Source organism: Macrobrachium rosenbergii, chromosome 3, assembly GCF_040412425.1.
Source record: "Macrobrachium rosenbergii isolate ZJJX-2024 chromosome 3, ASM4041242v1, whole genome shotgun sequence".
Lineage (NCBI taxonomy): Eukaryota > Metazoa > Arthropoda > Malacostraca > Decapoda > Palaemonidae > Macrobrachium > Macrobrachium rosenbergii.
Window position 1 is genome coordinate 4,497,255 of NC_089743.1, and position 12,876 is coordinate 4,510,130.

Sequence of the window (12,876 nt, forward strand, 5' to 3'; positions counted from 1 at the left end):
AATACAAATGGATGTTAGTTCAGGAGAGCCAGCACCAGCTGGGTTCACAAGCAGGGAGAAGTGTGTGAACTGATGCCTGTTAGTAGACCAACTGTCATTAGTCCATCCTATAAGGAGGCAGAAGTACCAACTCTCAAAAGTAACCCCAGTTCAATGAGAAATGGATTATCTACTGAGACTGAGGCTGTTCGAGAGTTTTGCCTTATCTAGCAGCCTTTCCTTGCATGACTATATCTAGTTTTAAGAGTAAGTTAAGCGTACCTTAGTTTTACCAGACCACTGAGCTGATTAACAGCTCTCCTAGGGCTGGCTCGAAGGATTAGACTTATTTTACGTGGCTAAGAACCAATTGGTTACCTAGCAACGGGACCTACAGCTTATTGTGGAATCCGAACCACATTATAGTGAGAAGTAAATTTCTATCACCAGAAATAAATTCCTCTAATTTTTCATTAGCCGGCCGGAGACTCGAACTCGGGCCTAGCGAGTGCTAGCCCACAACTCTACCGACTCTCCCAACGAAGAACTAAGACTGCAACTAATGCTGGGTTCTGGTGTTTTCATATGTGCTTAGATTCACAGGTACTTCGTTTAATTCTTTCTGAAAGGGTTACATTTTTCACCTAAAGTAACGAAGACAGTCCTATCATGATATTTCTACGTGGAGCTTTTGCCTTTGTTTCCAAAATAAATTTCACTCAGTAAATTTGAATGCCTGTATTTCCTTCCAATTCATGTCAGTACCACACTGGGATAGTAAAAAACGTGCTCCTTCCAAAAATGTACATATTTTGATACCTGACTGCACACACCATAGCATTGCAATATATAAAAACACCTTCCCGGTCTTGGTACATAGTTTAATACTGTATCTATGCCAGGTTGCATATATCAGTTACTCATGAACACCATGATGGGAAAACGAAAGTTCCGATGTGTCGCTATCAAAACGTATGCAAAACACACTCCGACCTCGCAAAAGCCACTTGATGGACTGCTCTCCGAATTATTAGCACAACACGTGGAAATCAGCTCTTGTACACCTAAGTCAAGAGTTTGCTGTCTGTCCAGTAGTTGGTTTAATATAATTATAGATTAATGAGTAGAACTTAGAATTCTGGCGAACACTGGGTGGATCTTGTGAAATGTGTATGAATATCTTATGACTAAGCAACCATAAAAGACATGTTCAGTATTGCAAAAGAATGAATTACTGTGGTTAACCATACAAAATTAAAATACAGTAATAACTGAGGATAAGAAAGCCAGTCATATATCCTTTCGCTCTTTTTACTAAGTGCCTTAACAGGCACTTTGTAAAAAATGTGAAAGTTCCTAGGCAGCGAGAGATAATATATATCAATATATATATGATTTTCAAGTTTTTGCTCTCTTTTTGAATGTATAGTCAGATATAGGAATGCACTTATCGTAACGGCAATAAATTTCAGGAACGCAATAATATCGCATCTGAATAATCTGGATAAAAACTTTCACTGTCAGCCACGAATACTGCCAAGGATACTTTTTTAAATGTTACCACAAATTACACTGATGAACAAAACGGACATAGGTCTCAATGTCGAACATTACATAATAATAATAATAATAATAATAATAATAATAATAATAATAATAATAATAATAATAATAATAATAATAAAGCACTGGCATCCCACTCAAATTACTTGACTCAACTACGAGTCGCAACCCTTTCCACGAGAGAAAGTCGAACAAATCTAGAAAGATTAACCCAGCCAGATTTTCGAGTAAATCTTTTATTTACACTTTCGAAAAAGAAATTCGGTAGGTCATGAAAGCAACTGTCTGAATAGTTTCATTAAATAAGATGAATGGGGAGGAAAATTATAGAAACAAATGAACATAGACTTTTGCTTCCAAGACAAGTACTGGGAGAACCACGGTCAAAAGGTTTCACAACAAAGGCGATAGTCATAATGAAGATAGACTTTATCAGCAGGCCCATGGGTCCCAAGAGTAACCTAGTAAAAGTAAGTATACCTTAGTTTAACCAGACCACTGAGCTGATTAACAGCTCTCCTAGGGCTGGCCCGAAGGATTAGATTGATTTTACGTGGCTAAGAACCAACTGGTTACCTAGCAACGGGAACTCCGCTTGATAAGCTCTTGTGTACTGAACTACAAAGTAACTTTTGGCGCTGCTGACACACTTGTGCACAGAAAACTAACACGAATTTCAAAGAGACGATTTGTTTTTTGACAGTTATTTGGCAGAGGAAATAAATTGTAGGATCTGTGACCAATTCTAACTGGCTAGAAGCTACTGATCAATAAGACTTTACAGATACGATAAGTCGCGTCTTAGAGGGGGTTGTGACGAGTAAAAGTCATCCATACGAAGTGTATTGATTTAGCTGCTTTAAATCACAGTTTCACAGTTAGTTTTTCTGACAATTAATTTTACTGAGTAGGCAGTGGCTTGGAACAGTTGACATCATCTTCCTCAGACATTTTAACAGGCAGGAACAGTCCTTCCTGGAGGACAACTTCGTTCTTCAACAGGGGAAGAGTATCTTTAGGCGCTTCATGCCATGAACTGGTACTGCAAAACTGCGGTCACTGATTTTATTGGCGACAGCCAGAAAAGCACGTCTTAGATCGTTACAATTCCTTCAAGAAGAACAGAAATCTGACACTTACAAGAATACATATAATGAGCATAAGATTTAATATGTTGGTGTTGTCGAAATTTCTATTTCTTCCTGTACTACTAGATCCAGTGCTATATGTCTAATTCTAAACAAATATAATTAAAGTGATATGCCATAAATTTTGTTTAAGCGACTTCATTCTACATTTTAAGGTTAACATATTGGTCCTGACTTTCGTTCATGTCACAGAGTCACTTGTCCTTGTTCACTCGTCTGAGTTTTGCGAATATTTTCTGTCTCATATAAGAGGATAACAACAGAGAAAAAATTGCCCCCGCCAGAAAAAATGCCCCCGCCAAAAAAAAAAAAAGAAACAAAAACAAAAAAATGGGAAAACGGCAAAATTATTGCTACAGTAAAACTATCTTTAGCTCCTTATAACGTCTTAAAGGCTTTTCTTTACCTTGCATCACTAAACATTCAGGGGAAAAATATTTATGTATGTTTTTTTAATCAAATATAGACGATATGTATTGACGCCAATATAGGTCTATACGTACTAACGTTCAAGTTTTCACTGTGAAATACCGAAAGCAGTTAAGTTTAATTTTTCCCAACTTTTGATATTTCACAGTGGCAACATATATGTATGTGCCTACTGTAGCATTCATAAACGAGAACGTTTCAAATAAATATTCAGTTTCGTCACTGTCGGTATTTTGGGTCGGGTGCCTTGTTTACACAGTCCCGAGCAGCCCTTTCCTCTCCCCCAAAACAGGCAACACTTTCCAAGGAAAGAGCACTTAAATAAGTGCACACAGAAGCAAACAACATACCTAATGCCTTACTCCTTACATCTTACCTCAGACTAGCGTTGCATCAATCAGCTATGAAATGTTGTTAAAATACTTCAACTCTGGAGTAAGACAGAGTAGAGCGTTATAACACATTAATATGCAAACATACAAGCAAACACAATGTCCTTCCATCCCGTATCTCATACCATTGGATGTGCAACTGTCGGCCATACTGAGAAATAATGATTTTGCGAACGTTAGAAACCATCACTGCCCACAGCTACCGTAAGTCATTTTATCACAATTGTGAATCCAAACTGTTGCAGAGCCTAAATAAATCCCGAAAAGGTTTGAATAGTTTACCAAAGTCTCAAAATCATGCAATGATTTTATTTACACAAGCTTTACAAAAGAAGTCGGAAGAAACGTGCAATAAAAACATAACATAATAAAAAATGTGAATTAAAAAAATGAAAAGAATCTTACATGAAAGATTAATTGTAATCTTACAGAGATGTACTGAAATAGCGAGTCATCACACACACACACACACACAACACACACACACACACGCAACACACGAAAGGACCAAATTATTGGACGATGAAAATAAGTCTTTAGTATGCGATGACTTGCTCAGTTGTCAACAAACGGTGCTTGGGTCAGTCATCCTCTCCTTTTCCTTTCCTCGTTTCATTTTTTTTCTTCTCTCATTCTAGGCTAAGTTCCTCGAGGAAGGTGGCTACCAGAAGACTCGTCAGATCTTGTAAAGCTTACTGCTGTTGGTCGAAGGAAGTATTAATGGAGTACAAGTATGAAATCACTATCGCTCTACAGGTGAGAGAGAGAGAGAGAGAGAGAGAGAGAGAGAGAGAGAGAGAGAGAGAGAGAGCAGATGGAACCTTGCTTTGCAGGGTTATGCAAGACAATTTCTTTATGGGGTCTTTAAAGATTAAAATCTCATTGCTTCAAAGTGATTGAGAGGAAAACAATATACGTTAATTTCAGTTGTAAGCTGAGAGAGAGAGAGAGAGAGAGAGAGAGAGAGAGAGAGAGAGAGAGAGAGAGAGCGCAGATGGAACCTTGCTTTTCAGGGCTATACAAGAAAATTTCTTTATGGGGTCTTTAAAGATTAGAATCTCATTGCTTCAAAGTAATTGGGAGAAAAACACTATACGTTAACTTCAGTTGAAAGCTGAGAGAGAGAGAGAGAGAGAGCAGATGGAACCTTGCTTTTCAGGGATATACAAGAAAATTTCTTTATGGGGTCTTTAAAAGATTAGAATCTCATTGCTTCAAAGTAATTGGGAGGAAAACACTATACGTTAACTTCAGTTGAAAGCTGAGAGAGAGAGAGAGAGAGAGAGAGAGAGAGAGAGAGAGAGAGAGAGAGAGAGAGAGAGAGAGAGAGAGAGAGCAGATGGAACCTTGCTTTGCAGAGTTATACAAGAAAATTTCTTTATGGGGTCTTTTAAAGACTAAAATCTCATTGCTTCAAAGTGATTGGGAGGAAAACAATATACGTTAACTTCAGTTGAAAGCTGAGAGAGAGAGAGAGAGAGAGAGAGAGAGAGAGAGAGAGAGAGAGAGAGAGAGAGAGAGAGAGAGAGAGAGAGAGAGAGCAGATGGAACCTTGCTTTGCAGAGTTATACAAGAAAATTTCTTTATGGGGTCTTTTAAAGACTAAAATCTCATTGCTTCAAAGTAATTGGGAGAAAACACTATATTAACGTTAACTTCAGTTGAGAGAGAGAGAGAGAGAGAGAGAGAGAGAGAGAGAGAGCAGATGGAACCTTGCTTTGCAGAGTTATACAAGAAAATTTCTTTATGGGGTCTTTTAAAGATTAAAATCTCATTGCTTCAAAGTGATTGGGAGGAAACAACATACGTTAACTTCAGTTGTAAGCTGAAGAGAGAGAGAGAGAGAGAGAGAGAGAGAGAGAGAGAGAGAGAGAGAGAGAGAGAGAGATGGAACCTTGCTTTTCAGGGCTATACAAGAAAATTTCTTTATGGGGTCTTTAAAGACTAAAATCTCAATGCTTCAAAGTGATTGGGAGGAAAACAATATACGTTAACTTCAGTTGAAAGCTGAGAGAGAGAGAGAGAGAGAGAGAGAGAGAGAGAGAGAGAGAGAGAGAGAGAGAGAGAGAGCAGATGGAATCTTGCTTTGCAGAGTTATACAAGAAAATTTCTTTATGGGGTCTTTTAAAGACTAAAATCTCATTGCTTCAAAGTGATTGGGAGGAAAACAATATACGTTAACTTCAGTTGAAAGCTGAGAGAGAGAGAGAGAGAGAGAGAGAGAGAGAGAGAGAGAGAGAGAGCAGCGCAGATGGAACCTTGCTTTGCAGGATTATACAAGATTTCGCCCAAATGAAAACAAACGGTGACAAGCCAATAACATGCAAATTTTGCGAAAGAACCGGAATGAAATTTAATGACTAACACTGCATGATGCTAAAAACAGCTTTTGGCACAAGTCTTTTGTAGACCGTCGATGTTTACTGAAGCTCAGGATCAAAAACTCATTTAGAAATGCATAGAAAAACCCATGTTGTTCATCGACGAATCATTTAATTCCAGTTGGAGCATTAATACTTCGATACTTCGATTCAGTAATGGATTTGATTTTGTACACAACTCGCAAAGGGTTCCGACACCTGAATTTGCTGCTTAGCGTGGAATCCGAACCATGCACGTTCCCAAAAATGACATCATATGGGTAATTACTTTCGTTGAGAAAACTGAATTTGCATAATATATATGTATATATATATACATATATATATATATATATATATATCAATATATATATTATATCTATATTATGTACACGAAAGTGCTTGGTACCTGTTCTCTATATATACATACTTGTATATGTATATGTATATATATAAATATATATATATATATATATATATATATATATATATATATATATATATATATATATATATACATTTATGTATATATACATTTATATATATATACATATATTTATAACATATATATATATACATATATTTATAACATATATATATATATATATATATATATATATATATATATATATATATATATATATATATATATATATGTATACATGTGTATATACTGTATATGTTAAACGCCGTCATAAAAGCGTTTTATATTTTATCTACCTTGAAGAAGATGCAAAAAAAAAAAAAAAAATCTTGGTAGCTCTGGCCTGCATCCCTCCATGCACAGTGTCGAATCTCTCTCTCTCTCTCTCTCTCTCTCTCTCTCTCTCTCTCTCTCTCTCTCTCTCTCTCTCTCTCTCTCTCTCTCTCTCATGAATTCTAAGAAAATCTACATCTAAACTGGTGTGTGTAAATCAAACCTGTCCTACAAAAATAAACTTTATTTTGCAAACCCAGCATGAGACCAGCTAAACAAAAGACAAGATAAAGCATATTATTTAACCACCACCTCCGACGTCAATAAAACATGAGTGATAACAAAAGAGAAACCAGATTCCCTTTCCTCTACCCTGTCACTAAGTTCTCCATAATAATACCAGGGTCAGTAAATCAAAGTCCAGTTTAAGACAAATGTCTGGACAGTCGCCTAAGTCATTCGCCCTTGCGTCTTCATCCATGATACATCTGTCGATCAAAAAGACATATCACATTAAACCCCATATAATATAATGGTTCTTCGTTGGACTAGTCGGTAGAGTTCTCGGCTAGCACTCTGCTAGGCCCGAGTTCGAGTCTCCGAACGGCCAGTGAAGAATTAGAGGAATTTATTTCTGGTGAAAGAATTTCATTTCTCGGTGTAATGTGGTTCGTATTCCACAATAAACTGTAGGTCACGTTGCTAAGTAAGCAATTGGTTCTTAGCCACGTAAAATAAGTCTAATCCTTAGGGCCAGCCCTAGGAGAGCTGTTAATCAGCTCAGTGGTCTGGTTGAACTAAGGTATACATAACATAACATATAAAATAATGTAGGATATCTCCCAAAACAACAGGAAATGTGTAAACAATAAAAAAACCCACCTGCATAAAAGAAATGATAAGATACACGGCAAGGTGCTGAATGTCAATGCACATTTCAACTTACCCCTTCAACAGGTAATTGGAGCTTAGAATTTGACTGTCTTTTTCAAACAGCTCCTTCAACAGCAATGAAACATTTTCTCTAGTGAATGGGAATTCCAGTTCCCAGCGTGTCCAATACGACCTTTCAGATTGGTTTCACACCTCTCAATGAATCGCCTTTCACAAGAACGCATTGCACCAAGCGCTTCCGTAACACACCCAAAAACCCAATTAGAAGCAAACCGAAAAGTTCCATGGAAACTTCCGTCTTTGGGCACGTGTTACTCTGTGGGCGCTCTTCGAATGATGTGTCAGTCACCGACCGACCAATTGCTGATCTTCACAGGTGAATGTACGCTGAGCACCAGATTAACAAACACATACCCCCACTTGCGAGGTTTGTTAAACATTGCAAGAGACCGTGTGTCACGAGCATGTACACCAATACACCTACACACACACACACACACACACACACACACACATATATATATATATATATATATATATATATATATATATATATATATATATATATATATATATATATATAGTATATACAGGGTGTCCATATAGTCATGGTGCAATTTAGAATACCTGTAACTTTGTAATTATACATGATAAAATTAATCTGTAAAGAGGATGTGTTTAGTCTTTCTATTCTTTTTCACAATTTCTGAAACTTTAAAATTACTTCTTTTTCAGAACTGCTGTTGACCCATGGTTTCACTAAAAGAGAAAGTAAGCTGTGTTCTTTGGTTGACTGAGCTCAAGTGTACTGTTGCTGATTTCAAAAGAAGGTTTACAACCCAGTACAGTAAAGAAGCATCACACAGGAATTGCATAGCCAGGTGGATGAAGAAATTTAAGGAAACAAGTTCTGTTATGGATAAACTACGATCTGATAGACCATGTGTTGACGAAGGAACTGTAGAATCTGTAGAACGATCTTTTGAAACATGTCCTAGAAAGAGTCTATGACGAGCATCATTGGAGATCAGACCTTCAAAATCTACTGTGTATAAGATTTTGCGGTAAAAACTTAAAATGAAAGCGTACAGAATCTAAATTCATCAAATGTTGTTAGAAGAGGATTATCATACACAACTTATTTTCTTTCATCAGTTCAAGGAAATAATTAATACTGATTATGCATTTCTGAATAATTTAATGTTCTCTGACGAAGCGACAATCCACATCAGTGGCATGGTCAACAGGTATAATTGCCGTATTTGGGGAACTGAAAAACCACGTCAATCTGTTGAGTCTGAAAAAAGAGTCGCTCAAAATTAATGTCTGGTGTGCTTTGGGAAAAAGTCCAGTCATAGGGCCTTTCTTTTTGAAGGACATGTTGTTAATGGTGATGACTATTCAGAAATGCTACAAAATTACTTTATTCCTAAGCTTGAAAAATTAGAGCTTGTAGAGAATACAATTTTTCAACAAGGTGGTGCAACTTGTCACTTTGCTCTACAAGTTAGGCAGTTTCTCAGTAATTCCCTAACAGATGGATTGGAAGAGGTGACCCGTTATTTTGGCCTCCATGTTCACCAGATTTGACACCACTGGATTTCTTTTTACGGGGACATGAGAAGTATTGTTTATTCAATTAGGCCTCGATCTTTGGAAGACTTGAAAGCAAGGATAACTGACGTGATTGAAGGTATTACTGAAAATCAGCTGGAAAATGTTTTTTCCAAGAACTACAGAATCGTATTTCTCTTTGTATTAGTAATGATGGTGGGCTTGTTGAAAATTAACTGGACGAACAAAAAATTTAGGTCATTCTTCTATCTTATCATTTTTACAGATTAATTCTATCATGTATAGTTACAAAGCTACAAGTATTTTAAATTACACCATGTATATATATATATATATATATATATATATATATATATATATATATATATATGTGTGTGTGTGTGTGTGTGTGTGTGTGTGTGTGTGTGTGTGTGTGTGTGTGTGTGTGTGTGTTTGTGTGTGTGTGTGTGCATATATATATATAATATATATATATATATATATATATATATATATATATATATATATATATATATATATATAATATGTGTGTGTGTGTGTGTGCACTTGCTCTTTTTATATATTTGACTTTCCCCCTTTCCAGAAAGCAGTTCCAGAAAGTTTTTTTCAGCTCTCAATAAATATTTTAGAATGTGGCTGCTGTTCCTACGCTCTACCAACACTGGCTGCAACCCACCACTTTACACTAACTATTAGGTTAATTATTTATTGCTTAGGGCAACAGAGACATGAAATTGTGATGTTTTTTAACCATCCATCCAATAATGTTTGGACCTGAGAGGTGTTAGTGTGAGCTCGAATGCCTTAATTACAGAAGTATCTCAGAGATAAGCCCGAGGACTGAAGAGGTGGGCTTTACTGGAGGCAGTAATCTCAACATATTTAGAGAGAGATATCTGTAGTGTGATCGTCTCAGTCCCAAAAAGTGGGCTTCTCTAATTATAATGGTGCTATTAATATTATAGCTAGCAGCAACTTTATTTCGTTGGTGGGGGGGGATAACTTTAGTACAGTCTTGCCACGAGTAAACCAAGAACTGAGAATCAAGCAGGAATAAATATCTCCTTCCTCTGCTAATTCATATACCTACGTACCTCACCCAACAAAAGGCAAAAACATTGCGCCCTTTTTAAAACCACTAGAAGGTAATCTGGTGATTCATCTATATTGAACACCTTTAATATTCACTGAAAGCTTTCAAGACTTGATTAACTAAACTGACATTCACCTGTAACGCTCGAAAGCTTCCAAACCTCCACTCGCGTAACTTTTGACTCTATCAAAAGTTGCCGGTAGATACTTTTATCATTAATGCTAAATTTACACCATTGAGCTTCAAAGTTACTGTTTAGCGCTACCAAAAAGTGTTGCGCATTGCTAATATTTTTACTTCGGAAGTAAGATTATTACTTTTCAGAAACATTGGTTAAATTGACAGGGCATCTGACATGACACGTCTGTATTAAGCGGTGGTTAACACGTCATCAACATGTTTTCATTAACATTTTGTTCACACTATTTACTTGGTTTATATACTGCCGTTTACTACCTGTCTACTGGAAAAAAAGCTTAGTATTATTTATCAGTTGCAATGAACATAGTCTGAACTATGTTATATAACAAAGTGAATTTGTCAAATGAGTCCGCATTGTTTAGTTGGCATCTCTGTTTAATGGATATCATGATTATTTATTCCAACCATCTCTTTCCTAGAAAATTCAAGTTTCAAAATAAATCTTCATTGCCTTTCGTGAAATTTTATCCAATACTTAATAATTCATTGTTTTCAAAAGGTTCCGTTAAAGCGTTTATATGAATCAAATCAAAATATCATTTTAATTATTAGTGCCTGATATGTGCATGCGCTCTTACCACTATTATGATCATTACTATTATTTCTAGTCATGTATGTGTTATTATGTTAGTTCCTACTGTTATTCAACCTCAGAAGTGCTTTCCTTTCGGAGAGGGTATCACTCCTTTCACTTTGACTGTCTTTTCTTATATAAAGTTAAGTAAACCTTAGTTTAACCAGACCACTGAGCTGATTAACAGCTCTTAGGTCTGGCCCGAAGGATTAGACCTATTTTACGTGGCTAAGAACCAGTTGGTTACCTAGCAACGGGACCTACAGCTTACTGTGTAATCCGAACCACTTTAAACCGAGAAATGAATTTCTACCACCAGAAATAAATTCCTCTAATTCTTCATTGGCCGGCCGGAGACTAGATCTCAGGCTTAGCAGAGTGCTAGCCGACAACTCTACCCACTCATCCAACGAGGAACTTCTTTTTTATATAAATGTAAATGTGATTTATATAAATGTTTGGCTGGAACTGTATTTACTTCAATATTAAAGCCCAGTACTGATGTCAAGGGTTGCTCCAGTAGTGACTCAACCATTTGGGCGTCCTGTATTGTGTATCTTTTTCAATGCTGCGTCTCTCCCAGGGTGGGAGGGGGCGCCCAGTAATTTAATTAGCCTCTCACGAGGCCAAATCAAATCAAACCAAATCAAGGAGATTCATCCTATTTTGGGAGAAATGTCCTTATGGTCAATAGTCCTTGTGTTTTAGCGCAAGCGTCGTCATTTTTTATATGAGACTTTTAGTGTCGCCAAAAATAAATGAATGAGAAATTTTCAGAGAGGCAGACACTTTGCTATCCGTGTAGACATCCCGGGATTATATATGTAATCAACGGATAGGTTTGCTTAAAAAGCAAATGGGTGTTACAGACTAAATACACACACAAAACAAAGCCACTACAACACCTTCTAAAAACATAACAATCATCTCACACGTCTCGAACTCTCGCCCTACCCGCGCAATGACAACTTCTCGCTGCTGGGAAGAAAGGGCGTTGGGTCGGGTATGATACATGAAACATACGCTACCGGGGTCTAAACGATGTCAGGCAGGGCAGCCGATCGAGACTACAGGTCTACCCCAAAAGCCAAATCAAAAGTCCTTCAAAAGAAGGCATCGTCTGGGAAAAAAGCACGTTAAAAGAAGAAGAAGAAGAGTTATTATATAATTGTTATATCTTTATATGCAAAACAAATAATATATGTTTTTTTATCCTGTATTTTCTTATATTCAAGTAATTACCAAAAACTAATGCAACATTCAAAAGAGAAAGTTTTAACATTCACTCCAAAAACATTATTAAACATTTTCCGAATAATATACCTTTTTACAAACTGAATTATAGTTTTTAACAAAATTCGATATTAATATTAACCTGACATTAACAGAAACGTAACTTCCCGGAATTTTTACTACGCAATACACTGCTTTTCCCGATTCCAGAATTTTAGCAACAATTACGTATTAAGAGCAATCTCTTGCTGAACATCAACCGCAGTTTTACAGAAACTTCATTTGCAACAATAATCTAACATGACTGTCTCTTCCAGGCTTTGTGTCTTCTCATGGGAATCATTTTCTTCTTCGTCTCCATTCACGTCAAAGAGACCGACTAAGAAACCTAAGACAGAGATGAATCAATCTGGGGCGCAGGCAAAGGCAGCTTACGAGATCTGGTGCTGGACGCAGAGCGACTTGTTGAGAGAGGAAGTCACTGCCGATGAGGCTGACGCGCCAAGTTCTCAGACGCATAAAGAAGCGAACATTGTGTATCTTTACATAAAAATTAGCAGAATAAAAATATTCATGTTACCGCAGACACTTCCGTCTATATACCAGTACAAATAATGTCATTTCGACGTCGATGGCCATAGCTGTTTTGAAGTTTGTAGTATTAAAGTAACCAGCTAAAAAAAATTGGAGATTAAATGGTAAAACAACTACAGAATCGTTTAGCTAGCACATTTACTG